This window comes from Tiliqua scincoides, chromosome 5 (genome assembly GCF_035046505.1).
Source record: "Tiliqua scincoides isolate rTilSci1 chromosome 5, rTilSci1.hap2, whole genome shotgun sequence".
Taxonomy (NCBI): Eukaryota; Metazoa; Chordata; class Lepidosauria; order Squamata; family Scincidae; genus Tiliqua; species Tiliqua scincoides.
In genome coordinates this window covers 45,959,527-45,987,390 of record NC_089825.1, presented here as the reverse complement: position 1 = coordinate 45,987,390, position 27,864 = coordinate 45,959,527, and the positions used below count along the sequence as shown (strand labels likewise).

At 43.0% G+C, this 27,864-nt stretch overlaps 1 protein-coding gene and 1 pseudogene across 4 annotated transcripts in view; both read right to left on the bottom strand.

The window, feature by feature from the left end:
- RBMS3 (RNA binding motif single stranded interacting protein 3) overlaps positions 1–27,864 on the bottom strand; it is an 851,530-nt gene that overhangs the window by 390,582 nt on the left and 433,084 nt on the right. The gene's annotated exons all lie outside the window — the stretch shown is intronic.
- LOC136655146 (5S ribosomal RNA) lies at positions 4,529–4,645 on the bottom strand (annotated as a pseudogene).

The window sequence follows — 27,864 nt, the reverse complement described above, 5'->3', positions numbered from 1 at the left end:
GTCCTTTTTCAGTACACTTAACAGAGTGTCATGTGTCAAATAAGGTGTTTGAATCATGTGCCTTCAGATCATAGCATATGGGGTAGGCCTATTGAGGTGACAAATCAAGACAGTTGTCACAAGTGGTAGGTTGGTAGGGGGACTCCTCCATCTGCACACCTAGACCACACCGCCTCACCCCACTTCCTTGATTCAGGAAGGAAAAGGAGAAATGCGTGGAAGACAAAGTGTGGTGGAAAGAAGATTGGTGAGCTAGAGTGTCTCTCTTCCCCACCACGCTTCCTCATTTGCTTTTGTGGGATGAGCAGTAGAAGCAAAGCTGGCACTCTGCTGGACAAGGGGGACAGCATTTAGTGCACTTCCTCAGGTGCAGAGAGGTCTTGGGCTGGCACTATATGGAACTCCATACATAGTGCTTTCTATAACACATAACTGAAATTCAGATCAAGGGAGACTGCATTCACCTTAAGTAGCTGTGAGTCCAGTCAAGGACCAGGATGAGAGACCAGCTAGAAATTCCATGTACACCAGCCCGAGCCCCCACAACAGGAAAGGGATGTGATGCAAATTAAATAAACATTCTGCATGAAACATTTACAAAAATCACTTTAAAAAAAAAGTCACAGGATATCTAGCATTTTCAGTCAAACTACCCCAAAATAAATCTGGTGTGAGAATCTGTAAAGAAAAATAAAATTGTGCTATATATAAAGAGAAAAGGAAAAGGAAAACTTATTCAATGAAGAGATCACATCCTCCGTTCTTCAGAGTTCACAACAGAGAAAGGGAAGTGGAAATAATTAATCAAATTTATGGCCTAGACTAACTGTCATAAGAAATAATATATAAGCTCCAGCCAAAAGTTCAATAAAATAATAGCATTATAAAACCTGCATCATTGTTTGTCATGGTAACAATCAGTTCTGTTATCAGGAAATAATCCAAGGTTGTGGAGTGCTAGGCTGTCATGATGATAGGAATCAATGAATATTATCTTCTCCCTTTTTCCTCTCTTGTCATGTCTGAAGAGACTATAAGCTGCAAGCAGAGTTTAAAATTTGCAAAGTTGATGGTGATGGTGGTGTTTTGCAGGTTCTAGTCTATGGAATGTGGGTTGGAAAGGGATAGAGAATGTCAGTGAGCTACAATGCATAGTCATGATTGGGATACAATGAATAATAAGATATCCCATCCAAGCACTCTACACTAAGGAACTGCTCAAGGAGCAGAAAAAATAATATACATTTATTTAATAATGATCCATAAAGGCTGAAGGAGATCCAGTTTTGTTCCAAAAAACAAACCAGGCTCATCTGATGGAAGGAAAATTCTGCTAAAGCTGTTTTCCTTGCACATTTCATTTCATGATTCTTTGGTCTGAAACATTTTTCTTCTGCTACTCATTTAAAGTATAAACTCTTTTCACAAAGAACAAAGCTGCAAACATTTTGCTCACATACAATTACCTCTAGATGAAAATCTCAGTTCTTGTGAAACTGTAGATATTGCCTGTTTATGAGCAGCTGTTTCTTGGGCAGATCCCTGTAGTACTTTTGGAGGGACACTGAATACTAAATGGGCCTTAAGACTACGCTTCTAGGATACAGGCCAAAAGGACAGGCAGGCTAATCCTAACCTGCGCTGGAACAGGCAGGCCGAGGGGATATTTTTCCCCTTACCCCAAATAATGCTCCAGCCACCCCTATGCAGCTACTTGGATCTGCATCAGCGAAATCGCTGGCACAAATCTGAGCAACCTGTGTAAGGCTGCTCAGGCTGGGGACGGGTGTTAAGATTCGGCCTGCACTGCCACAGTCAGTCCCACTCCCCTCCCAGTCTCGATCCACCTTCCAGACCACCTTCCCCCACCCAAAACACCCACTCCCCACTCCATTAGATTGGGCTTTTCTTCTTCATCTATGAGTCAGTCTTATGAACAAACTACAACAAGCTAAAACCATAATGTTGTTAACAAGCTAATACAGGTTGAGTCTTGTTATTCGCGAGGGTTCCCTTCCTTCCCCAGAAGCCCAGGACAGGGAAAGAATGGAGGAGGTGATAATGACTTGAATTATTTCATGCGCTCAGGGAAAGGGAGGGGTTGCTTGCCTGGGTGTGAGGCTGTTCTATGTGCCTGGAGAGAGAATGAGTGATGGTCAGCTGGTTGCCCTCTCCCCTATTAATGAGATAATTATTAAACATCTTTTCTCCTTTGATTTAAAGGGCCCTTCTCATCATATTGAGATAAAACCACAGGTGAAAAATCCATGGATAATTAGGTTATACCTGTATGTATAATGCATTTCTTAACTAACTACATCTGGTTGGGGTGCAGAACTTATTGAAAATGAAATCTGAGAAAAATCATATTTATTCTGTAAATAAATAGCATCCCCACATTTATTGGAATTGTGATGATATCCCTGTGATGATTCTCCACTCTGCTGTCTAAAAAGGAACTATTTATTATCTCTGTAGCCAACACTATATAGTGGGTCAAAGGGAAGCCATATTCTGATACCATCTACATAGGATTAGGGGTGTTTTACTTTTCTTTAACAAGGCTAACATGATTCTAACTGTTCTCAGGAAAATAATATTCACCAATTTCAGCACTGACAAGAAGCATGCTACATCCAGATACTGCTAAAACAAAAACTGGAAGACAGTAGAAAAACCCTTTTTGGGCAAAGTGTTATGTTCCCCTTGGAAAAATATATTTGAAAGCGTGCACTTTTCATGCAATTTGGAGCATTCCAAAGGCCAGCTGTTCACTCTTCAAAGCTATAATTGAGAAAGAGGGTCTCTGGCAGGCAGAATATCATGAGATCTAGGTAAGTGTGATTCATACGCAAACCACGGAAATCCACCTACTGATAAATACATTGATATGAACTACTCTGGACTTGGCACTAAGGAAGAAGCGGTGATCATATGAAACATTCCAAAATTTGACTTCCTGGCCTTCAAAGATAAGCATTACAAGCACAGCCAGCTTGAAGCTCTCTTACAGTGGATAAATAATTAGCATTAATGAAGTCCAGTAAAGATAGCAGAAACCACTTGGGAAAAGGGCTGCCACTTAAAGAGAGGATTTACTTCAGGATAAACAGAATATCCTGATATGTCCAACTGAGTTCAGTGACCAGCAGCATGAACATCAACAGGATTTGAACCCTGAACTTCTGTTACCTCTTCAATTCAGGGATGACATTAATCAAGGATAAGTTAAAAAAAACCAACTATTATCCTTAAGAGGCATTAGCTTCCCTGACCAAAACTGTCAGGTGTCCAGTGCAAAGAGTTTTCATAGTTGGCATCACTGGGGGGGGGGGTGTGGGCCACACCAGGTGATGTGCACAGGGGGGCAACACCACTACTGACCAAAATTTTTAAAATCTTGGTATTTTTGAATAGTATCATCATGTTGTATATCAATAGATGCATAATTTCATGCAGAGTGCAATGAAACAAACTGCGTTGAAATATCTCTATTCTATCAAATGTTATAGCCAAAAAGCCAGCAGGGGTGGGGCAATTGGAGGAGGTCTAACACAGGGGTGATGAGCTGGGATTCTGCGCCGGTTGACACAAACCCCTAATGACACCACTGCATGGTTCTAACTTTTGTCCTAGCAAGACTTCCTACCTTAAAGAAAAATTATGGGAACCCACCCACCACCCTTGCTGAAACACAGACCTGTTTATCAAAATGTCTAGAACAATAAGGGGCAGATAGTTCTGTAGCAGGTGCCGACGCTTTGAGAATGATTTTCCTAGAGAGAAGACAGAGCACTGGGACTGTGTTGCTCATCTGGGGTGGAGAAGGGGAGGATCATGACAATGTTTTCCTCCAACTGTTCAGACATTTCTACTATTCTGTCTGATGCAAAAACATCATAAGAGTATACAACTGAATGAGCATGAAATGGTCATTAGTAACACATTGAATGTCAAACAACATATGGCATAGTTTAATAGAGTTGGGGAGGAAAAAATATCTTCTTTGTTCTAAAGTTATTCCACTGCTGAAACAAATAATGAAGGTATGACTGTTCGTTGAAATTGTTTTTCTAAGCCTTTACAAGGCAAAGTTCTAGCAGTGTGACCATATGCATGTCTACTGAGAAGTATGTTTCATTAAATCCAATGGGATTTACATCTATAAAAAAGTTAGCTATAGTAAACTGCCACCTTTTGTTCCTGTACATGTAGTAATTACCTGAATTACCTGAGACACCTGAAAGCATTCCCAGCAAAACTTTGATCTATCTTGCAGCCCATTTGCAACTCCAAAATTCATTCACAAATGTCTGCCAAATATTTAGCTCAAAACGTAGCCTATATGACCTCAGAACAGAGCAGTGTTTTTCACCTTATGGGTCGCGGCAACTTATAAGGTGGTTTCAACAGAAAAGGTTGAAGACCACTGTACTAGAGTATCATCAGTAAAGCATCTGGTATCTGGTAGAGTATCATCTGGTATGGTGATGGTTGGCAACCTTCAGTCTCGAAAGACTATGGTATAAGCCTACAGCACCTGGTATTCCCAGGAGGTCTCCCATCCAAGTACTAACCAGGCCTAACCCTGCTTAGCTTCCAAGATCAGACGAGATCAGGCATGTGCAGGGTAACAGCTGCTGTCTGGCATCTGGTATACTCCTTCAGGTACCAGGTAATCATGTCCCAGTCCTGCTCAAGCTCTTAGCAGTTGTGCTAAAATAGCTTTCATTAGTGCTAGGTTTCATGGTAATTTTTTCTGTTCTCTCTAATAAGAATACTTGGTTACAGTGAACAGTACTGGGAGAGCGTTATGGGGCAGGGAGTGGAGGGTGATGAGGACATGGACAGGGCAGATCGGGTCCCAGGAGGGGGGAGGAATCCACAGTGGGTCCCCAGTCTCATACTTTATTTATTTATTGGGATCCTGAAGGTTGAATAATATAATATAATAATAATATACAGTATTTATATACCGCCTTTCTTGGTCTTTATTCAAGACTTTATTCAAGGAGGTTTACATAGGCAGGCTTATTAAATCCACGCAGGGATTTTTACAAATTGAAAGAAGGTTCTTTCTTCCAAGAACCACTACATTCAAGGTGTTACACTCCGATCTGGTTTAACATTCTGGCCTCCATCCTCCCACGCTCCGAGCAGATGGAACAGCTCAGCTGCAGCTTGCCAGCTGCTTCTAGGTCGCACGGTGCCGGTGGCCTCGAACTGGCGACCTTGTGGATGTTAATCTTCAGGCAAATGGAGGCTCTACCCTCTAGACCAGACCTCCTGAAGGTTACTGAAACTGAGTAAAAGTCACTTTCATTTAACTTTGATGTATCAGATTTGAAGACATTAAAACTGTAATGAGCTGTAAAGGAAACACAAATGTGTTTTAGGTGCTTGCTACTTTATGCCTGCAGTTCTCAAACTCTCAGGGAGTTTTTGTGTGGGAGTGGGGAAGGCAGTGACGCGATCCCCAGGATCGCATCGCTAAGGGGGCTACAGGGACTGGCATTTACTTATCAGTCCCTGCAGCAGGCTCCCAGGGGTGAGGGAAGCCCTTGCACGACTGTCTGCGGGGCTCCCCAGCTTCCAGAAAGTGAAAGCGGAGCAGTCGCGCTCTGCTTCCACAAAACCAGAAGTGGAGCGCGATCACTCCGCTTTCACTTTTTGCAGGCTGGGGAGCCCTCTGGAGGGTCGCGCAGGGCTCCCTGCATCCCTGGGAGGCTGCTGCAGGGACTGATAAGTAAATGTCAGTCCCTGCAGCCCCCTGTGCAGTTCCCATTCATTACTACGGTACAGTGTCAATGTGCAACGTATTGGGGACTGTACTGCACAAACACAACAAGTAAGGCCTATAGCACACAAACTCTAGCAGACCATGAAAAGGTGGGCTGCTGAGAGATACAGGAAGCTGGACTAGACGGGCCGATGGCCTGATCCAGTGGGGCTGTTCTTATGTCTTGAAAAAAGTATGTGCAAAAGTTTGCACAGGCAGAACAACTCTGGCTTTGGGGTCATGATTTAAGGCTATGCTCTTCCACTGCAAGGCAAAGCAACTTTACATCCAAGCCACTGTGCATTCAAGGTATTCCCTTTGCAGTCATACAGTTTGTAAAATTGAATACAACTCTAAAACAGCAATCCTAGATATACTTACTAGGGAGTGGACCCCATTGTGCATAGTAGAACACAGTGCTGAGTAAAGAGATATAAGATTCCACTGCAACTGTGTTTCTATATCAGGTAGACTACTCAACTTGCTTAAAAAGATTCCATCCTAGTACCAGAAGTTACAATTTGATAACTTTGCAAACTATTCTTCGGAAAGGAGAATGCAAAGTCAAGAAGAGATAGATTGTGTCTCAGTGTTTACCTCTGGAATGTGTGCCTGTATTCACCACAGGCTTCTTCCAGATGTCTGGAAACATGCCTCATCATGCTATCTGCAGAAGCTGGTTAGATTACAAAGGGAATATGACATTTTAACAACTAAGAAGAGGGGTAGTGTTCGAGGATGACAGGGTAGGGGAGACTGATTGTGACTTGGTGAAAACTCTATCCAAAAATATTCTCTAGAATAGGGGTGTCCAAACTTTTTGGCAGGAGGGCCACATCATCTCTCTGATACTGTGTCAGGGGCTGGGAAAAAATAGAATTTGTTTACATTTTGAATTTGAATAAATTTACATAAATGAATATATTAGAGATGAAATTTATATGAATGAATGAAGGTCTTGCAATAGCTCAAGGCCTATAAAAGGCCTTGCACAAAGTACGTCTGGCCTTTCCTTCACTGCTGCATCAGACATGTGAAACAGCAAGTAGTGGAGGAAGCCCTCATCCCACAGCTCACACAAGAGGTTGGACAGTCACCCTTAAGCTGAGAGCAGTTGTGTTGGGCTTTATAGCCATCACAAATGTGACTAGGTCAGAGTATGACAGGGTAGGGGAGACATGAAAGGTCAAGAAATGAAGTTCTGTAGCTCAGCATCAGAGCATATGTCTTGCGTGCAGAAGATCCCAGGTTCAATCCTCAACATCTCTACATAAGCTGGGAAAGACTCTTGTCTGAAACCCTGGAAAGCCAGAGCCAGTCAATTCAGAGAATACTGACCTAGATGGGCTAATGTTCTGAGATGGTGTAAGGCAATTACTTATATGCTATGAAATCTAAATAAGTGCTGGCATGAGGTTACTGGAGGTTCTGGGCCCTCCCATAACACCCTCACCTGCCCAGTGAGAAAAATGGGGCACTATCAATGCCACCAATACTGAGAGGTCAGGGAGTAGCTTGGCCAGGTGGATCCTCTGATGGACCAGATCTAAATATCCTCAAGGTGATACCATATTATACAATCTCCCTGTTTATGAGAGCTCACCCAATGGACAAAGTAAATTGCATTCATCTCAAAATTTATGGCTCTTTGGGATGAAAAGCAGCATTGGACCTACACTATGTTACACTAGTGTAAACACTGTTACATTACAATGTTTAGCAAAATTTTAAAAAGGTTTCAACTCTCCTCAACAACAAAGTACGAATGTTTTGAACATATACACTGTAATGAATAGGTTTTCACAGGAATATATATATTGGTTTATGTTAGAATAACATCACAAGAACACCACTACAAGTAGAGATGAATGCCAACCTATACCCTGAACCAAGTCAGCTTTCCACTTACATGGCGCAGCAAGTTTTGATTAACCCTGAAGTGATCAACAGAGTGCACTCTAAGATTATCATTGGCTACTGAAAGAGGAAAATTATAAGGACCAAAGTGCCATTCCCTTCAGGGCCTTGCTCTGTAGAACCAGGGTGTGTGGAGAGGAAAAAAGCCTCTTCACTCACCACATGCCTTCACCTCTGTTGGTCCTCCATGGATTGGTAAGGAAAAGAACAGGAACAAGGAAGAATGCATTTGAAGAGCTAGTTGGCAGGAATGCTCATTTCTCTTGTTTGCAATTATCTATTAACAACCTCCAAAGTTTTTTCCAAAACTGAACTTGGATAAGTTTGCCAGCATCTCTATAAAGCAGTCAATACCACAGAAAACAACACAGACAAGTTTGAAGCAAATCTAGGACGGTCAACTGGTAAAAACATGGCTGCTGTGACACCTTCATGGACTCTGCACATAATGAACCACAATCCAACCTTCCCCAAAAGGGTACAAATCACTGGTGTCCATTGCACTTGTCAAGTGTTGGGTACATGCCTGAGCATTTGTGCAATTAGACCTGATCAACTAGATGTACCTATCCCATTTTTGTTCAGGCCACCCTGAAAAAAAATTCAGTATCTGGCAGGGAAAAGCTGCCAACCTCGAAAATGGTTCTCCATAATCAGAAACAGATGCTGTGATGGAAATGGCATATATTGGCAGGATGGCTTAGGTTTGCTCAGACCAGTTCCATGTTCCAAAGCCAAAACAAACCCATTTCAAGCAGCCTTGCTGCAGATGTGCATGCATTCTCAATTTCCTTTGCCTGAATCCTAACACAGAGGGAGCAAGCTGTGGATTCTGACTCTTTGCATTACGTTCTTGGAAAGCAGCCAACCCATTTAAAGTGTTAGTTCTATTCCTTGGCAGCAACTCCATGCTTTAACTTTGGCCTCACTGGCTTTTCACAAGCCCTTCTTTTTAAAGTCTCTTTGTAAAAATGTCAGCATTCATTGGCCCCATCACTAGGGGAGTGGACAGCATGGACAACAGTAATCCTTTGTAGAAAGGTGGATCCCAAGATTTTAAAAAAAAGTTCTCTATCTTATGCCTAGGTTAGAGGAAAAGCCTGGAGCCATCAAAGGCCATGTGATATGCAGCTAACTTCAACTGAAAACAAAAGTACTCCCAGAACTGTGTAAGCTTTGGGGGACTTATTGACTTATTTATTGTTCTAAATCATGTTTATCCTGCCTTTTCCTTTTACAATAAAAGGCCCAAGGCAGCTCATAACAATAAAATACAATACAGTATAATAAAAGATAAAAGATCTTGCTTGGTATTTCATCCTGGCGGGACAGTGATGGGTGGCTTTTGCTGAAGAATCCTGTAGGTCTTTTTACTCCCCCCCCTTCTTTTTCACAGAATCATAGAATAATAGAGTTGGTTTGTACCTTGGAGATTATCTAGTCCAGGGGTGCTCACACTTTTTTGGCTCGAGAGCTACTTTGAAACCCAGCAAGGCCCGGAGATCTACCAGAATTTTTTTTACAATGTTCGCGCCATCATAACATATAACATTTATGTGTACAATGTATGTTGGTGTACCTTGAGCCCCACTGAGTATAACAGGACTTACTCCTGAGTAGACACATGCCTAGGATTAGGCTGTGAGGCTGCAATCCTAGCCACACTTACCTGGGAGTAAGCCCCATTGAGTACAATGGGCCTTACTCCCGGCGTTTCCTCCCAGAGGCACCTGAAAAGGGGGGGGCGGCACTCCGCGATCTACTCATTTTGCCTCGCGATCTACCAGTAGATCGCGATCCACCTATTGAGCACCCCTGATCTAGTCCAACCTCTTGTTCATCCAAGTCAACTACAGCATGCTTTGCTATGCTTTTCTGCCAATATGAGAACTATTTCTTTCTTTTATGCCCATATACCATGTGATTTCTGATATCCTTTAAAATAAACCAATTTTCTTTTTATTTATATCATACTGAACATTGATTTCCCCATCCGCCTACTCACATTAGCTGCTTTGGTTGGACTACCCAATGGAGATAAATACAGTAGATAATGGGAACAATATTTTGAAAACAGAATACAAGTCTCTCTGACAGCCTGAACAGTTAGGATGGTGGCGGTAAAACATGGAAGAATTCCACAGGAAAGAAAAAAATAATTGAGAAAACTAGCAAAATTTCTCAGGAGAGATCCCTGCCTGAGTGGGTAGTGCCTCAGATGCACTAAGGTATCAATCAAGATGAACTCACAAAATCTAACACAGTCAAAGCAAAAAAGCATAATATTGACTATGACATAGTGTTACCAGTAGCAAAAGGTCTTGGGACACCAGAAAGACTAACAGCTTTATTGTGGATTATGTTTTGTAGCCTGGTTCATCTAACATCTCTGAGGACAGAGGTTCTAGACCAGTAACTCTCAAACTTTTTAGCACAGGACCCGCTTTTTAGAATGCCAATCAGTCAACACCCACCAGAAATGATATCATTGACCAGAAAGTGATGTCATGGCCAGAAGAAGTACCATCATCAATTTAGGCTTCAAACCTAAGCTGTGATCAGCCAAGGGTCCCATTACACAGTGCGTTCACAATGTTATTTTTTATAACTTGAAATTCAAACATTCCAGCTCAGAGGTCAAAGCAGAATGCAGATTTGGACTTGGATCCTTCTCCAACCACACAGCCCTCCCCCCCTTTCCAGCATCCCATCTTCCCACCTATTCAGGGCAAAGCATCATACCTCTCTACCACAGGGAGCCTGCCTTGCCCAGCAGCTCTGTACCCTGTATTTTCTATATTTTTAATGGCGGCTGAGCTAGGTGCTATGTGATCCAACAGAAATTGGCTTGTGACCCACCTAGTGGGTCCCATCCCACAGTTTGAGAAACACTGCTCTAGACCAGGGGTGCCCAAATCCCGGCCCTGGGGCCACTTGCGGCCCTCAAGGCCTCTAAATGTGGCCCTCAGGGAACCCTCAGTCTCCAATGAGCCTCTGGCCTTCTGGAGATTTGTTGGAGCCCACACTGGCCGGATGCAACTGATCTCAGCGTGAGGGCGACTGTTTGACTGCTGTGGGACGAAGGTTCCCTCCACTGCTTGCTGTTTCACGTCTGTGGTGCAGCAGTGGCAGGGAAGGAAAGGCTGGCCTTGCTTTATGCTTGGCCTTTTATAGGCCTTGAGCTATTGCAAGACCTTCATTCATTCATATAAGTTCACCTTTAATATATTCATTAATGTGAATCTATGTAAATTTATTCAAATTTGAAATGTAAATTAATTCTTTTTTTCCCCACAGTGAGAGAGCTGCCAAAAACTTTGGACACCCCTGCTCTAGACCATGAAACCTAAGCCACATGGAAGCAGATAGTCTTGGAGCCACAAGTCTCTTACTATTTGGATTCAGTAGACAATACAAAACCAGAAAAAACCTCTCTGGATTCAATACACACATCATTAAATGTTTGACCTGTATATTAACAGTGACCACAAACTCTAAACAAATAATTAGCAAAAGCTGAGATAATTTTTTTTTTAAAGCAATAATGGGAAAAATGCCATTTCAATATTTTATCCAGATAATCTGCAACTGGAAAATTATAGTATCCGACATCACCGCAAATGATACCACAGATGGCAAAGCGGTGGCAAGATTAGTCTCTTTATCCTCATTTGATAATTGTTTTGTTTAGTGCTTTGACAAGTTTACCTACTAAGCGTCTTTCTGTTAAGCCATCATATACCCTCCTCCATTTTCTTGAGACAATTCTCCCCCCCCAAGAAAAATATGTGACAGCATTCTTTGCTGTTATCAGTCTATTAACAAGCATTTAGCTTTAATTATCTGCATAAACATTGTCACCGTGTTAGCATTTGCTTCAGAACTGTCCTCAGTGCAGTGATTCATGGAGGAAATTAGTAGCTATGATTTTAGCTGCAACAATTCAAGCGCAGCCAGCTACAGACATGCATTGTGTTGAATGCAAGCATCACATGATACCAACATTGCCACCACTACTTGTCTCTTTCTTTAATAGTTTTTTTAACATGTAGAAGCAAAGTATTCTTACAAGGATACAAAGGATCCCCCAAACAAGTTAGTATAACATGAACATGAGACACTAGAGGAAACTCATCTGTTTCGGTATCTCAAGGACAGCTTCCCACATGAGAATCTAGGCAAGCAACATGTTGCTGAAGAGGGGGACATGGAAAGGGGAGCATGACCTTATAGCTCATGCCCAGGGTGGGTCAACGCTCCGCCCCACGCTTGCTACGCCATTGCCTCAAAATGATTGTCTGTTTATAAGATACAGCTTTAATGATTTAACATAAAAAGTGCACTCTTTGCCTCTTAATAATAAATAATAATACAGGTATTTATATACCGCCTTTCTTGGTCTTTATTCAAGACTTTATTCAAGGCGGTTTACATAGGCAGGCTTATTTAAATCCCCGTAGGGATTTTTACAATTTGAAAGAAGGTTCTTTCTTTCAAGAACCACTACATTCAAGGTGTTTCGTTCCAATCTGGCTTCACATTCTGGCCTCCATCCTCCCATGCTCAGAGCAGATGGAATGGCTCGGCTTCAGCTTGTCAGCTGCTCCAAGGTCGCACGGTGCCGGTGGCCTCGAACTGGCGACCTTGTGGATGTTATCTTCAGGCAAATGGAGGCTCTACCCTCTAGACCAGACCTCCTGCCCATTTTGATTTCATATTGCTAAAAAAGTGCCAACATTTCACTTTCTACCACCTACCTACTCATTGTACCACACTGTCCACTGCAGTTTCTCCTACTGCACTATTTATATCTAGTTCTCGGAGGTGATTGAACAAAAACTTTGTTTCCACCTTTCCTTTATAAAAATAACAAAAGCATTCTCTTGCCCGTGAATTGGTAGGAAAAGCAGAAGTATGTAAGTGGCTGTGGATTTGCAGCAAAGGTACAGAATTGCTGTTACTGCTGTAACCTGCCTCTGGGGATTCCATACCGCACACAGCAAGGCACAGTGGCTTCCTTTCAAACCAGGAAAGCAGTGCTGGGCCTGTTCAGCATGGGCTCTTTTAAATTCTTCTCTCTGCTTGCAGATCGTCAACCCAACATCAGCAAATGCCTTTTTAAACCTGCACCTTGACCATCATGCTCATTAGTTGGTCACTACAGCTGCCAAATCCATCTTCTTTTTTAAGTGAAGGGTATAATAGGGAAATGGTTGTGTTCTTTAGTATAGCAACCAGCATGTTCTAGAGCAGGGGTGCCCAAACCCCGGCCCGGGGGCCACTTGCGGCCCTCGAGGCCTCTCAATGTAGCCCTCAGGGAGCCCCCAATATCCAATGAGCCTCTGGCCCTCCAGAGATTTGTTGAAGCACGCACTGGCCCAATGCAACTTCTCTCAGCATGAGGGCGACTGTTTGACCTTTCGTGTGAGCAGTGTGATGAGAGCTCCCTCCACTGCTTGCTGTTTCACGTCTGTGATGCAGTAGCAGCAGCAAAGGAAAGGCCAACCTTGCTTTGTGCAAGGCCTTTTATAGGCATTGAGCTATTGCAAGACCTTCATTCATTCATATAAGTTCATCTTTAATATATTCATTTATGTAAACTTATGTAAATTTATTCAGATTTTCAATGTAAATTAATTCTTTTTTTCCCCCGGCCCCCGACACAGTGTCAGAGAGCTGATGTGGCCCTCCTGCCAAAAACTTTGGGCACCCCTGTTCTAGAGCTATCTAAAATAAAGGATAATACTTGAAAAGCAAGAGTTCTCAATTTTTTTCTCATATGGAAGTGAAACAAAAATCTGCCTGGACCTCTTCACACATAATTCAACAAAGATGCACTACAGAGAGCTTACCGTATTCCTAGGTGGGAGGCCAGGAGACCAAAGCTAAAAAAGAGCAGTAGTTCACATTGGATCTTAGCACACTCTGTGGCCCTTGAGAAACATATCCCAAGAAAATAAATACTTTCCATGAAGGTGAATCTCTCATCACCAGCCAAAGAGGCGTTACTACCAAAACTGCACAACGATCTATATCAGTGTACGTGATCTCTGTTGCTGTTTACTGGGCCTGCAAGTCCCATCAGATTCACAGACACAGTACTTGGCCCCACACTGCTCCAGGCAAAAAGGCACATCCCCATCCCTGGAACAGTCAGATGACAGATTTGAGGAATTAGGGAATCAGGTACAGGACAGAACTCAATCCCTGTTGTTACTGCAGAGACCAATATCAGTAGTGACATCAGAGTCACTTCAGAGAGCTGCATTAACGACCTGGACTTGTTGGAACCCCAGAGATACCTTTTCGTTCATCCACTTTCATCACATTGCTCTTTTAGCCTTTTTCAATTATAACCACATTTCAGATTTGGCATACAGTGAATCAGCGTCTCATTCAGATTCTAACCAGATTCAGGCCTTCGAAGAAGAAGAATTTAAACACACACACACAAATCATGATAGTGGAGAATTCATAAAATTGCTTGTGTTCCGTGCCATGATTTTTCCTAGCAAAAGTATATTAGATTTATCAAATAATGTCAAGGAATGGGAAACTTGCTATTTAAAACAACTTTTTTCCTCCTATATTTTGCCGTGTGTGTGTGTGTGTGTGTGTGTGAGTGAGAGAGAGAGAGAGAGAGAGAGAGTTGAGGGACCACATATCACCAAAAGTGTCAAGGCAATAAAAATGTATGACTACTTCCCTTAGATTCTGAGAACATGAGACACTAGAGGAAACTCATCTGTCTGGGTATCTCAAGGACAGTTTCCCACATGAGAATCTAGGCTAGGAAATGTCACAGTCACTGACAGATGGGCTTCCCTAGCCCTGAACAACCTAATGGAGCTTTTCGTCAATTTGCATACTGGCTGTCGTGGAATGAAATTGGTATGTGTCAAGGACATTAAGCAGGCCAAAGTGAAAGTGTAATAGCCTTGTACACAATATCACTCTTTACCGTTTGCTGTATATAGGTTGGGGTGGGAAGATATAGAGGAATGTTTGACTTGACAACTGCTCCAAGGCCATAAATCTACCCTCCTTGGGCTAAAGCAAGGCATCTAGTTCAGCTCCATTGCTGCCTGAACTAAATATTATTGCTGCTATTGTTTAAATCCATTTTCTTTTCAAACCATTCTTTTGACTTGCACAATGCTAGGTAGATAGGTTGTCCTCATTAAATTGACACTTGACAAATGAGAAGCTCAAAAATAAATCTCATATGTCTGAGCCATCAGCAAGTTCATGATGGGGGGGGGGGAGGTTCACATTAGAAATATGTAATGAGCCAGAGGGCTTGGACTCATTTGAATTTTTGAGGTGCACAAAATCAATAGTGTCATGACATTATAAGAAATAAGGCAGATGCCAAGCTGCAATTGGTTTCCATGGCACTTATTCAGAAATGAGTACACTCAAATGAATAAACCCTAAATCAGCCATTGACGACTCTTGATATGTGGGCACGGAAATCATAAATTAGAGTTTGTTCTAATTTAGAATTTGTGTGTTGCAGGAGCAGATGTGTCTTTGCTACGATATTTTCAAACCTGCTTTAAAATAATGAGGGGCACAAACAAGGCTTCCTGAAAAACTGAATCTTACATAAATAGACCCAGTGGTGACAGTGTGTTCTTGAGAGTTGCAGTGTAATTTTAGGGGTAATGGAACCTGAGGGAAGGATGTTACCTCCTTGTCTGGCCAAGTGAATCTATCATGCTCTATGTTGCTTATTAGGAAAAGGCAGCAGGACAGCAAGTAGGAGAAAGCAGGGCTTAGACTTTCTCCTACCATGACCCACCTGTTCTGCGGCAGAGGGTGCTGCAACTCCCCTCCTTCTCTGGTGCCTTTGCAGGCCTCAGAAGGCTTCTGCAGGCCTCTTAAGCAACTGGAAGTCACTTTCATGAACCCAGAAGTAAACTGGAAGTGACTTTCTGGTTGCTTCTGGAGGCCCACGGAGGACTTCTGAGGCATGCTGAGGCTCTGTCTGACCCAATTGCGTTTGAAGGGTTCCAATTTGGATTCAGTGGGACACAAGGGCAGGTGGAAGGGTCCAACCCAAGACCCACTGGACATCGGCCGCTACCTACAGTTTGAGGAACCCTGAGATATAGAAATAAAAATTTAACAAAATTGACAGCTAATAGGGTTCTGCTACTTACAGTCCAATCCTATCCAACTTTCCAGTGCTGATGCAATTGTGCCAATGAGGCATGTACTGCATCCTGCAGTGGAAGGGAGCAGTCATAGAGGCCTCTACAAAGTAAGGGAATGCTTGTTCCCTGACCTGGGGGGAGGGATTGCAGCTGCATCAGCGCTGAAAAGTTGGATAGACTCAGGCCTTTAAAGTTCTATTACTCAGAGCCTTCCACATTCTGAAGCCAAGACTAATTCCCTGGCAGTTAATTCCAGATTTCATCACAAGACCCTGTAATATTGGCAGCCCAATGTCCTTAATTAGACATGCTTACGTACTCTCATTAATTTGCATAAAAGTACTGTATGACTTCTGAATCTAAAAATTAGCTTACAAAATTTTGTGCGCGCGTGCTTTCAGCAGAGCTCTTAGGCACACAAGAAAGACATATTTAAAACATCTGATGATACCTGACCTTTATCTTCCAGTTTTTTAAAACAAAGTTCTGGTGATGAGACAGTGCCAAGTTGTGAGATGCCTTGAACATCTGTTGAACAGCCTTAACTTCGATTCACTTCAGAGGGAAATATGACTGCTCAGCACATTGCACGATCATTCTCGTTAATATTAAAATCACATCAATGGCTCCTGCTTTCCATGTCCCCCATGCCAGGATAGAGCAGTACCTACTGACTTCAAAGGAATTGCTTGCAAGATGCCTAATCATCTCAGCCCCCAGTTTTAATATATACAATGGCTTTAATTTAAAAAGATGCCTCTTAAAACTCAGTTTAATTATCATTCTGCCCACTACTTACACATTTGCCCCTTTCACCTTACATCTTGCGTTCCTTGATGGCATGTCATCGTTTAAACTTTTAAAAGATTTTCCAGGCATCAGACTGAGAAGTGACTGTGCAAACCCTCCCTTAGAAAAGCGAAAAGACTGCGCAATCGGTTTATGTATAGTGTAGTACATTGGGCCATCTGAACAACACAGCAGAAAAACACTGAATGATATTTCTAACAGCAAAATATTTGAGCCAAATGGGCTTTAAAAAATGCAGTCCACATAAAACCCTTGCACCCTGGCATATCAGGCAACAGGACACAACATGAAATGCATTTGAAGAAATTGTATTAATACCGAGGAACCCATTTGCTCACTTAGGGCCCAATCCTATCCAACTTTCCAGCGCCAGTGCAGCTGCAATGCAGCCCTGACAAAAGGGAACAAAATTCCCTTACCTGGAGGAGACCTCCCTGGCTGTCCCCCTACCACAGGACGCAGTGCATGTCTCATTGGTACGGCTGGATCAGTGCTGGAAGGTTGGATAGGATTCGGCCCTTACTTACATACAGATTTTATCACATAGAGTATTTGCTACATTATCAAAGCCACCTTTAATAGAACTAACAATTTTGCTGTTCACAAATCTCATTGAACTTACTTGCACATCATGGGCACAGTAGTTGAATCAGCAACACTTAAATCCCATTGATCTCAATGGCATTTATCATCAAACAGTCTGAATTGCTGCTAATGCAAGGCACATGAGGTTCATACGTAATCTTCATCATACATGAAGATCCACACAAGCAATTGCTTCCTTTTAACACATCAGTGCTGAAGAATTCTATGCACCAGGCCCAGATATCCTTGGGCAGCTAGTAAGGCTCCAGCACCCTGGAAAAACTCACTACAAACCACTGCCAATTAACCCCAAAGGACTGGTCCTAGCATCAGTCCAGTGCATTGTGGGAAAAAGGGCATTCCTGCCAATAGTGATAGTTAGTGATCTGTCTGTGGTAGCAACATAAAAGGAAAAGATTTAAAAAAAACAAGCCTACAATAAAGGTAACACCCTTCTCAACCTTTACAGATCTAGCAGAGGTCACTAGCTGAGGGTGCCACTCCAAACCTGGAGCACTCGGGTACCACCACTTTGAGAAGAAGGTAGGATTAGTAATGTTCTATTAAGTGTCAAAGGGTTTCAAAGCAATCCTTATGGACAGTGTTTTTATCACATGTTTATGACTACTGTGCTGACAAGTGGCGCAATATAGAGGGGTCAAGAAATAATTCCAGAATATTTCTCAGTTCCATTAAATCTATTTTTTTAATGAACAATTAGCTTTGCAATACTTGTCTTGAGACTAACATATTTACTGTAGTATCAATTTCCATGTACCAGAGCCCACTTTATCACATGCAGCAAAAATGCTTTCCCAAATGGAAACTTCTGTATCTTCTGCAAGGGTCCTGTCCCCAAAAGAGTGAAAGGACAAGGCACTGTTTATCAGTGCACAACACATTCTTTAATCTTCCATGATATCACCAAATTCTGTACTTGGCAGGCAGGCACAAGGCACGGGAGGAGGGGGAACACCCATCACAGAGCATTGAGGTACAGGAGTTGTTATTGTGGTGCAAAGAAAATAATCTCTCACTTGGTTGGCAACCTTCAGTCTCGAAAGACTATGGTATAAGCCTACAGCACCTGGTATTCCCAGGCGGTCTCCCATCCAAGTACTAACCAGGCCTGACCCTGCTTAGCTTCCAAGATCAGACAAGATCAGGCATGTGCAGGGTAACAGTTAATCTCTCACTTAACATCAAAAAAACTAAAGAACTTATAATTGACTTCTGGAAAAAGAGGGATGTACACACACCATTATACATAAATGGTGAGGAGGTGGAGAGGGTTGCTAGTTTCAAATTCCTAGGTATTTACATCACAGAGAACCTCTCATGGATTATTAACACCAGCATGTTGATAAAAAAGGCACAAAAGCGGTTATATTTTCTGAGGAAGCTTGGGAGGTTAAATTTGTCATAGTGGCTGCTTGTGTCTTACTATCATTGCACCATTGAGAGTGTCCTAACCTATGATATCTTGGTGTGGTACAGAAATTGCTCTGCAGGGGACAAAAAAGCTCTGCAGAGAATTATTAAGATCATGCAGCACATCATCAACCTTCATCTACCAGCTTTGGAGGACATCTATACATCTCGCTGTTTCTGAGAGACCCCTTCCATCTGGCTCATAAGTTCTTTGAACTGTTGCCTTCAGGTAGACGATACAGAACTATTCGAGCACGCACCACACGATTCCTGAACAGTTTTTATCCCATAGCCATAACTACGTTGAATAAGGCGATATAGTTGTTACCATGCTCCTGGGCATTATGGTCTGTTATACTATTTTTATATTATGATGTATTTTGTATAGAATGTGTGGGTGAGTGTGTTGAGTGTGATTGTTGGAATTGTAATATATATTTATGCTTGTATCTCAAAGGTGCATAAATTTTGTTGTGCTGTAGCACAATGACAATAAAGTTACTACTACTACTACTACTACTACTACTACTACTGCCAACTTCCCAAAGACTGGATCTTGTTGCAGCTTTCTCCCACAATGCCCCTAACCTAGCATCAGTCCACAGCATTGTGGGAAAATTTTGTTTCCTTTCTCTAACTCTCCTGAAATGTGGTAGCAACCCACAATGAATAAAACGTATTCTGAGTTCCAGAGGTACAGTGGCAACTAACTTGTTTCCAAAAAGGCTTACAACCCGACATTAACATTTTAAAACAGAAAATGAGGAAGAAAAGGGCAGCATGCATTATGTGCACACTATTAAAAGGTAGACTAACATGACTTGTGAAGTCTAACATATTGATACATGTAACAATAACCATTTTTAATAGAACAATGCCATTGTTACAAGACTGAAATTTAATCTGAAAAGAAAATTGTCATTATTTCCTCAACTGTCACTACCACAGAAGGGAAAGAAATTAAACTTCTATCAAGATCAAATAACAAATAATGGAAGACTGGCTTACTTTATTAAGAATACAAGAGCGGCTATGTTAGAACAACTAGCTCCACCAACTAATTTAAACCCCATTTGGGGAGTATCCATAACTATTAGGAGAAACGGGAATTAACCACTATTTAAAAAGCTTCGGTGCCATAATGGGCTTAAAAAAATCTATCAGATCACCATTAGACCTGTGCCCAAGACTCTTTCCTGTGTGTAGATGTACCCAAATAACTTACACCAAGGTAAAATGAATGAGAAAAGAAACTACTGCTGTGGTTAGGAATCCAAAGCTAACCTTGTTCACCTGTTTTGCAGATGCTCTACAGCTTTAGAACTGTGGCACGACATGGACACCAGGATTAATCTCACTCACTTTTACTGCCTTAAGGAGGCATTTTCTTTCAAACACATATTTCTTGGTTATGTACCTGCCTTCTTGGCCCTCCATAAGCACCAAGTCTTATTGATTTATAGACTTGTGCTAGTAGCCAAGAGAATCATTTCATAACATTGAAACGTCTTGTATATTTCCTTCAGCGGACCAGTGGGTCACAGGCATGCTTGATGGCTGTACTAAAGGGGAAAAAAAGTCTACAGACAGATGCCCCTGAGATTTTTACTTCCATACAGTGTGACTTTCTATCTCCCTTCGAGCAGTGATGTGCCTGGTATTTCACTTCATGTATCACTTAGTCTCCACTGTTGCTGGGTCCGCCCCTCCCTCTTTTTCTTTCAACTCTTAACTTTACCTTCCTTTCATATGCGTTTGGCTGCTTTAGCTGGTCCTCTTCCTGTCTCATCATTTTTCTCTTTATTTGAGGGATGAGGTGGGTGGATGGGATTTATCAATAGAAACGGCTTTTAAAAACGTCACTAACTGACAGTGACCATGTGGTCATGTATCAAAGACACAATTCAGAGGAGAAAATAAACTGTACCTATTTGTGCTGGCCCAAACATGACAGTTCCCATGAGGAATGGATCATAACATTTGTGCCTGCTTTAGGAATTGTATAATGATGGACAATTTCTCTACCACACATCCAAGAGGTGGATGCCTGACGCAGCAGCCTGACAGAGGCAAGAGTGGACAACATGGCACTCCCTGGCTATTTCCAATGACTACCTCACTATGCCATGTGACTAGCTGACCAACCTGTGCCTTGCTTTACCCAGCACCACCTATGCCACTACTGGTGCTGCACTTCCTCTACTCACCCTTCTGCTCCTTGTCCTTTCAAAAGGCAGAGGATGGAGTAGAAGGTAGTCCAGCCATTTTCAACCACTGTGCCATGGCACACTGGTGTGCTACGAATGGTCTGCAGGTGTGCTGCCAGAGTTTGGGAGAGGGTCATTTGTTAGTAGGGCCAATGGATATGTGAGCTCCCCACCTGGTGAAATCTGCATTATGAACGCCATGGCAAAGATCAGCATATGGTGCGCTCTGAACAGGAGAGGAAAAGTGGTGGTGAACAATGTCCCACAGGATCCAATATAAACAACACTGCACCAAACTAACATTTATACAGTCCTGGATAATAGGAGGGGGAGACACACACGCTTAATTAAATCTGCAAGCCCTCCTGACCCCACTTCCTATAATGTAACTGTATTGTGGCCCACTGTAATCTTCCTCAAGAGCAATGAAGGTACAGGAACACAAGTAACAGGACTGGGAAGGGACTCTGGGAGTAATTTTATCAGGGGGTACAAAGTTTCTTTTGGGCCACTTTGCAAAAAGAGGGTGGTGATGGGTGAGCAGAAATAGGGGTAGGGAGGGACAAAACAGGGTGGGGATAGGTTAGAGACAGTTGAAAAAGTCTTTGGAGCCAGGTCTACCAACCCAAGTGGCATCAGTCGTGTCCCCAGCATCACCAGTCATTGTAGTGTCCCCAGCATCCCATGCAGGCAACATGTCTGAGTAGATAGGAAAACCTAAGATCCCATGAAATTTCTGGGCCCCCTCCTTTGGTTCCTGGGCCCCCCTTTTGACCCTGGGCCCGGGTACAAATTACCCCCTTTACCCCCCTCTTCTAGGCCCTGGGACTGGGTGCCTTATAATTCAAACACTGCATTTTCAGTTTGGTCTTGTGAAGCAGCCCTTAATTCGATGGACTCAGAGGTCAAAGTCGGTAATAGTATCATCTCTCCAAAATCATTAAAATGAAGATTTCTGAATCACAGACCAAGAAAGCCAATGCTGGAGACCCCTATACCAAACAAATTTATTCCACAAGTTGTTGAGAAGGAAGGGACCTTTCCACTCATAGGAGATGTTGGGGATGGCCAGCTAGGTCATTGGCCGTGACTCATATCCATCAGTGGACCCACTGGACTGGGTTAATGCTTTAAGGGCGCAATCCTAACCCCTTATGTCAGTGTTTTCCAGCACTGACATAATGGCAATTCAGCTCTGAGGTAAGGGAACAAACATTCCCTTATTTTGAGGAAGGCTCCATGAGTGACATCCAACTGCAGCATGCAGCACACATCCCATTGGCACTGCTATGCCAGTGCTGGAAAGCACTGACATAAGGGGTTAGGATTGCGCCCTTACCCTCAGAACAGCTAGCAGGGTTCAGTGTGACATCAGGGAATGGGAAATGAGTGCCACGGGAACTTTATCCTAGGGCTCCCACCCACCTGGCGCTGTCCTCTCACCCTCCCCCACTTGTACTCAAAAACAAAGCCAGCAGCTAGATCAAAAAGAAACACAGCTTTCCCCTTCATGACTGCAATTTCAAGAGTGTGGGTGGGTTTGCGTGTGCTGGAAAGAGACCTACATCTCTAGTACATAACTTACTGACAGAAGTGCTATGAACTACAAAGCTGAAAAGCAGAGCTCGCCAACCGCAACTTCTAGAATGGTTTTGAGATGAGTAAGTTGGCTCGCATCCTGTCTGCATCCTGCATTCTTTGGTTGAAGTGCTTACAATAAGGTCTAGAGCATCAACATGCAATGCACAACGCGTTTTTGTCTGCTCTGCTCCCCAGACCACCCACAAAGCTGGTTGAGTTTCTTTGGCTTTATAAAAGTGTCTGTCAAACAAGTATCGCAGCACTAGGACAAGGGACAAAATGAAGGATTCCAAAATATAGGCTAAAACCCCGTGTTACGTCATTCACTCTCTATAAGATGAATTCATAGCAGGCTATAAAAAGAAGGGTACTGTAAGCTGGCAGCTCTCCACAGTTCTTTACAATTAACAAGCTAGCTCATTGTCAGGGTTGTTATCTAAATTACAGCCTAGGCTTTACTGCTAACATATTTTCCAACTTTCAAAAACACTATATTGTATAGTACTTAGCACAAAGAAGCCTTTCTTTAATGCACATTAATTCACTGTTTTTCCTGTTTTAAAAAGTTAACTGCTGTAACTATAGCCCGGAGCAGCAAAGAAAAGGGAATGACTAGACTGAAATGCGCGGGAGGAAAAAAGAAGCGGATATTTTTGTTATTGTTTTCCCTCTTTTGAAGCAATGGCAACAGAAACAGGATTTGACTGAAAGGTTTCATTTGTGAATATGCTTAGATCACAACACCCACAGCATCGCGGACCTTGGGAAAGATCACAGAGAGGAGCACGTTTGAACTCTGGAACTCAAGCCACCCACTAACCTCTCCTGATTAGCGCATTTTGATAAGCTTGATACGAACCATTTGCTGACTTGAGCTCATGCCTCTGTGGAACATGAGCCTTTCCGAACAAAAAACCAAAACTAAGCAGCACCCAGTATCTGCATATTTAGGATGTACTTATTTCCCCTAATATTTGGGTTAAAAAAAAAATTCATGTCAGCAATTCTTATAATAATGACTAGAAGATAAGAACATAAGAACATAAGAACATAAGAACAGCCCCACTGGATCAGGCCATAGGCCCATCTAGTCCAGCTTCCTGTATCTCACAGCGGCCCACCAAATGCCCCAGGGAGCACACCAGATAACAAGAGACCTCATCCTGGTGCCCTCCCCTACATCTGGCATTCTGACTTAACCCATTCCTATAATCAGGAGGTTGCGCATACACATCATGGCTTGTACCCCATAATGGATTTTTCCTCCAGAAACTCGTCCAATCCCCTTTTAAAGGCGTCTAGGCTAGACGCCAGCACCACATCCTGTGGCAAGGAGTTCCACAGACCGACCACGCGCTGAGTAAAGAAATATTTTCTTTTGTCTGTCCTAACCCGCCCAACACTCAATTTGAGTGGATGTCCCCTGGTTCTGGTATTATGTGAGAGTGTAAAGAGCATCTCCCTATCCACTCTGTCCATCCCCTGCATAATTTTGTATGTCTCAATCATGTCCCCCCTCAAGCGTCTCTTTTCTAGGCTGAAGAGGCCCAAACGCCGTAGCCTTTCCTCATAAGGAAGGTGCCCCAGCCCCGTAATCATCTTAGTCGCTCTCTTTTGCACCTTTTCCATTTCCACTATGTCTTTTTTGAGATGCGGCGACCAGAACTGGACACAATACTCCAGGTGTGGCCTTACCATAGATTTGTACAACGGCATTATAATACTAACCGTTTTGTTCTCAATACCCTTCCTAATGATCCCAAGCATAGAATTGGCCTTCTTCACTGCCGCCGCACATTGGGTCGACACTTTCATCGACCTGTCCACCACCACCCCAAGATCTCTCTCCTGATCTGTCACAGACAGCTCAGAACCCATCAGCCTATATCTAAAGTTTTGATTTTTTGCCCCAATGTGCATGACTTTACACTTACTGACATTGAAGCGCATCTGCCATTTTGCTGCCCATTCTGCCAGTCTGGAGAGATCCTTCTGGAGCTCCTCACAATCACTTCTGGTCTTTACCACTCGGAAAAGTTTGGTGTCATCTGCAAACTTTGCCACTTCACTGCTCAACCCTGTCTCCAGGTCATTTATGAAGAGGTTGAAAAGCACCGGTCCCAGGACAGATCCTTGGGGCACACCGCTTTTCACCTCTCTCCATTGTGAAAATTGCCCATTGACACCCACTCTCTGCTTCCTGGCCTCCAACCAGTTCTCAATCCACGAGAGGACCTGTCCTCTAATTCCCTGACTGTGGAGTTTTTTTAGTAGCCTTTGGTGAGGGACCGTGTCAAACGCCTTCTGAAAGTCCAGATATATAATGTCCACGGGTTCTCCCGCATCCACATGCCTGTTGACCTTTTCAAAGAATTCTATAAGGTTTGTGAGGCAAGACTTACCCTTACAGAAGCCATGCTGACTCTCCCTCAGCAAGGCCTGTTCGTCTATGTGTTTTGAGATCCTATCTTTGATGAGGCATTCCACCATCTTACCCGGTATAGATGTTAGGCTGACCGGCCTATAGTTTCCCGGGTCCCCCCTCTTTCCCTTTTTAAAAATAGGCGTGACATTTGCTATCCTCCAATCTTCTGGTACCGTGGCCGTTTTGAGGGACAAGTTGCATACCTTAGTCAAGAGATCTGCAACTTCATTCTTCAATTCCTTAATAACCCTTGGGTGGATGCCATCAGGGCCCGGTGACTTATTGATCTTTAATTTATCAATGAGGTCTGAAACATCTTCTCTTTTAACCTCTATCTGACTTAACTCCTCGGTCAGGAGGGGCGGTTCGGGCAGCGGTATCTGCCCGAGGTCTTCTGCCGTGAAGACAGATGCAAAGAACTCATTTAATTTCTCTGCCATCTCTAAGTCTCCTTTTATCTCCCCTTTCCCTCCCTCACCATCCAGAGGGCCAACCGCTTCTCTGGCGGGTTTCCTGCTTCTAACATATTTGAAGAAGCTTTTATTATTCTCCTTAATGTTGCTGGCCATGCGTTCCTCATAGTCTCGCTTGGCCTCCCCTATCACCTTCTTACATTTCTTTTGCCACAGTTTATGTTCCTTTTTATTCTCTTCATTAGGGCAAGACTTCCATTTACGGAAGGAAGCTTCCTTGCCCTTCACAGCCTCTCTAACTTGGCTGGTTAGCCATGCGGGCAGTCTCCTGGATTTAGTGGAACCCTTCTTTCTTTGCGGTATACACCTCTGCTGGGCCTCTATTACTGTTGTTTTAAGCAGCCTCCATGCACTCTGGAGAGACTGGACTCTTTTTACCCTCCTTTTCAACCTCCTTCTAACCAGCCTCCTCATTTGAGGGAAGTCTGCCCGTCGGAAGTCAAGGGTTTTTGTTAGAGATTTGCCTGGTATTCTTCCCCCAACGTGCACGTCAAAACGGATCGCAGCATGATCACTGTTCCCCAATGGCTCAGTAACGTTTACATCTCTAACCAGGTCCTGCGTACCGCACAAAATTAAATCCAGAGTCACCTGTCCTCTGGTGGGCTCCGTGACTAGCTGATCTAAGCCACAGTCATTTAGCACGTCAAGAAATCCGGTTTCCTTATCGTGACCAGAACACAAATTGACCCAGTCAATATGAGGATAATTGAAGTCCCCCATGATTACAACCCTGTCCTTCCTTGTCACCTCCCTGATCTGTTTCCTCATTTCAAGGTCCCCATCAGATTTCTGGTCTGGAGGACGATAGCACACCCCCAGTATTACATCGCTGCTCAAGCCTGGTAATTTAACCCACAGAGATTCTACGGTGGAGTCGGACCCACCTTCAATCTCTACTTTGCTGGATTCTATCCCTTCCTTAACATAAAGGGCCACCCCACCTCCAACACGCCCCTGCCTGTCCCTCCTGTAGAGTTTATAGCCCGGGATTGCGGTATCCCACTGATTCTCCGCATTCCACCAGGTTTCCGTTATGCCCACTATGTCAATATTTTCCCTTGTCACCTTGTCAACCCTTGTCAACCTTCCAAGATGGTTGGAAAGACCCAACAAAATCTTAACATTTTTATAATAGAATAGTTTTATTAAAGAAAACAGTTCTTTCCTTACATTTGTGTGTTTCTTTCTAGTGCCAGGGTCACAAAGCTTTTAAAAATTAATACTCGGATTCTATGATATTTTTGTGAACTTCCAGTTGCTAAGACTGTGGGAGTCTTTAAAGAATGAAAGATTGCTCTATCCCAGGCCTTGCTCCACTCTGTTTGGGAACAAGATCTGAATGTCTGTACAGGGATCATAACTGCAGTAGACAATGGTACTTAAAAAAAAAAATCTTACTTATACCAATAATCTTCAAGCTTTTTATATCTCAATGCTCTTAGTGCATGGATTTACAAATGCCAAATAAGTATCACGTTTAACATGATAAAAAGAAATGCAGAGGTTTAAATGCAAATACTACCTATTTCATTCAAACTAATGATAGAAACCATGTAGATAAAGAGAGACCATCCACAGACAACCAAATTAAAGTTGCAATCCTAAACAGCCTTACCTGGCAATAAGGCGCATTATATTCAGTAGGACTTCTGAGTAGATACACTGTAAAAGTATGCATTATAACTTTGGTAGCAACTGTCTGAAAGATGTCCCCGAGTCCATAATAATATTTATATTTATTTACAGCTTTTCCAACAAAAGTTTCCATAGGCTTTAATGGTGGGCAGATACCCCCAGCACAAACAGGGGGGAAAAAATAAACCCTTAAGAGCAGGAAAACAATGAGTGAACTTAAGTCTAGATGCAAACACCCAGTCCATGGACTACTAGACCAGCCTTAATGTAAAGGAGAGAGTTATTTAAATGCACACTAAATTCATCTGGTTATAGACCCCATCACTGCTGGTGTCCCAACATGCTGAACCTTTATAATGTTTTACTATACACATATATTGGAACCAAGTTCTTAAGCATTTCTGCTGCTAATGAACGAAAATGGCCAACGCCTGCTAGAGTTCTGCTGTCATCACAGTCTCTGTGTCAGCAACACGTTCTTCAACACAAAGCCCCAACATAGAGTCTCTTGGAGACATCCAAGATCAAAGCACTGGCACCAGCTCGACCTGATCCTCACCAGACGCTCCAGCCTTCCCAGCATCAAGATCACACACAGTTATCATGGTGCTGCCTGCGACACTGACCACTCCCTGGTGTGCAGCAGAGTGAAACTGCAAACAAAGCGACTGTATCACACGAAAAAGGAAGGAAGACCTCGCATTGATACCAGCAAGACCCGGGATCAGAGAAAAGTGGAGGAATTTGCACAAGCGCTTGAGGAATCTCTTCCAGGCCCGGCCGACACAAACGCATCCAACAGATGGGAACATTTCAAGAATACCGTTTACAACACCGCCTTGTCCATATTCGGCAAGAA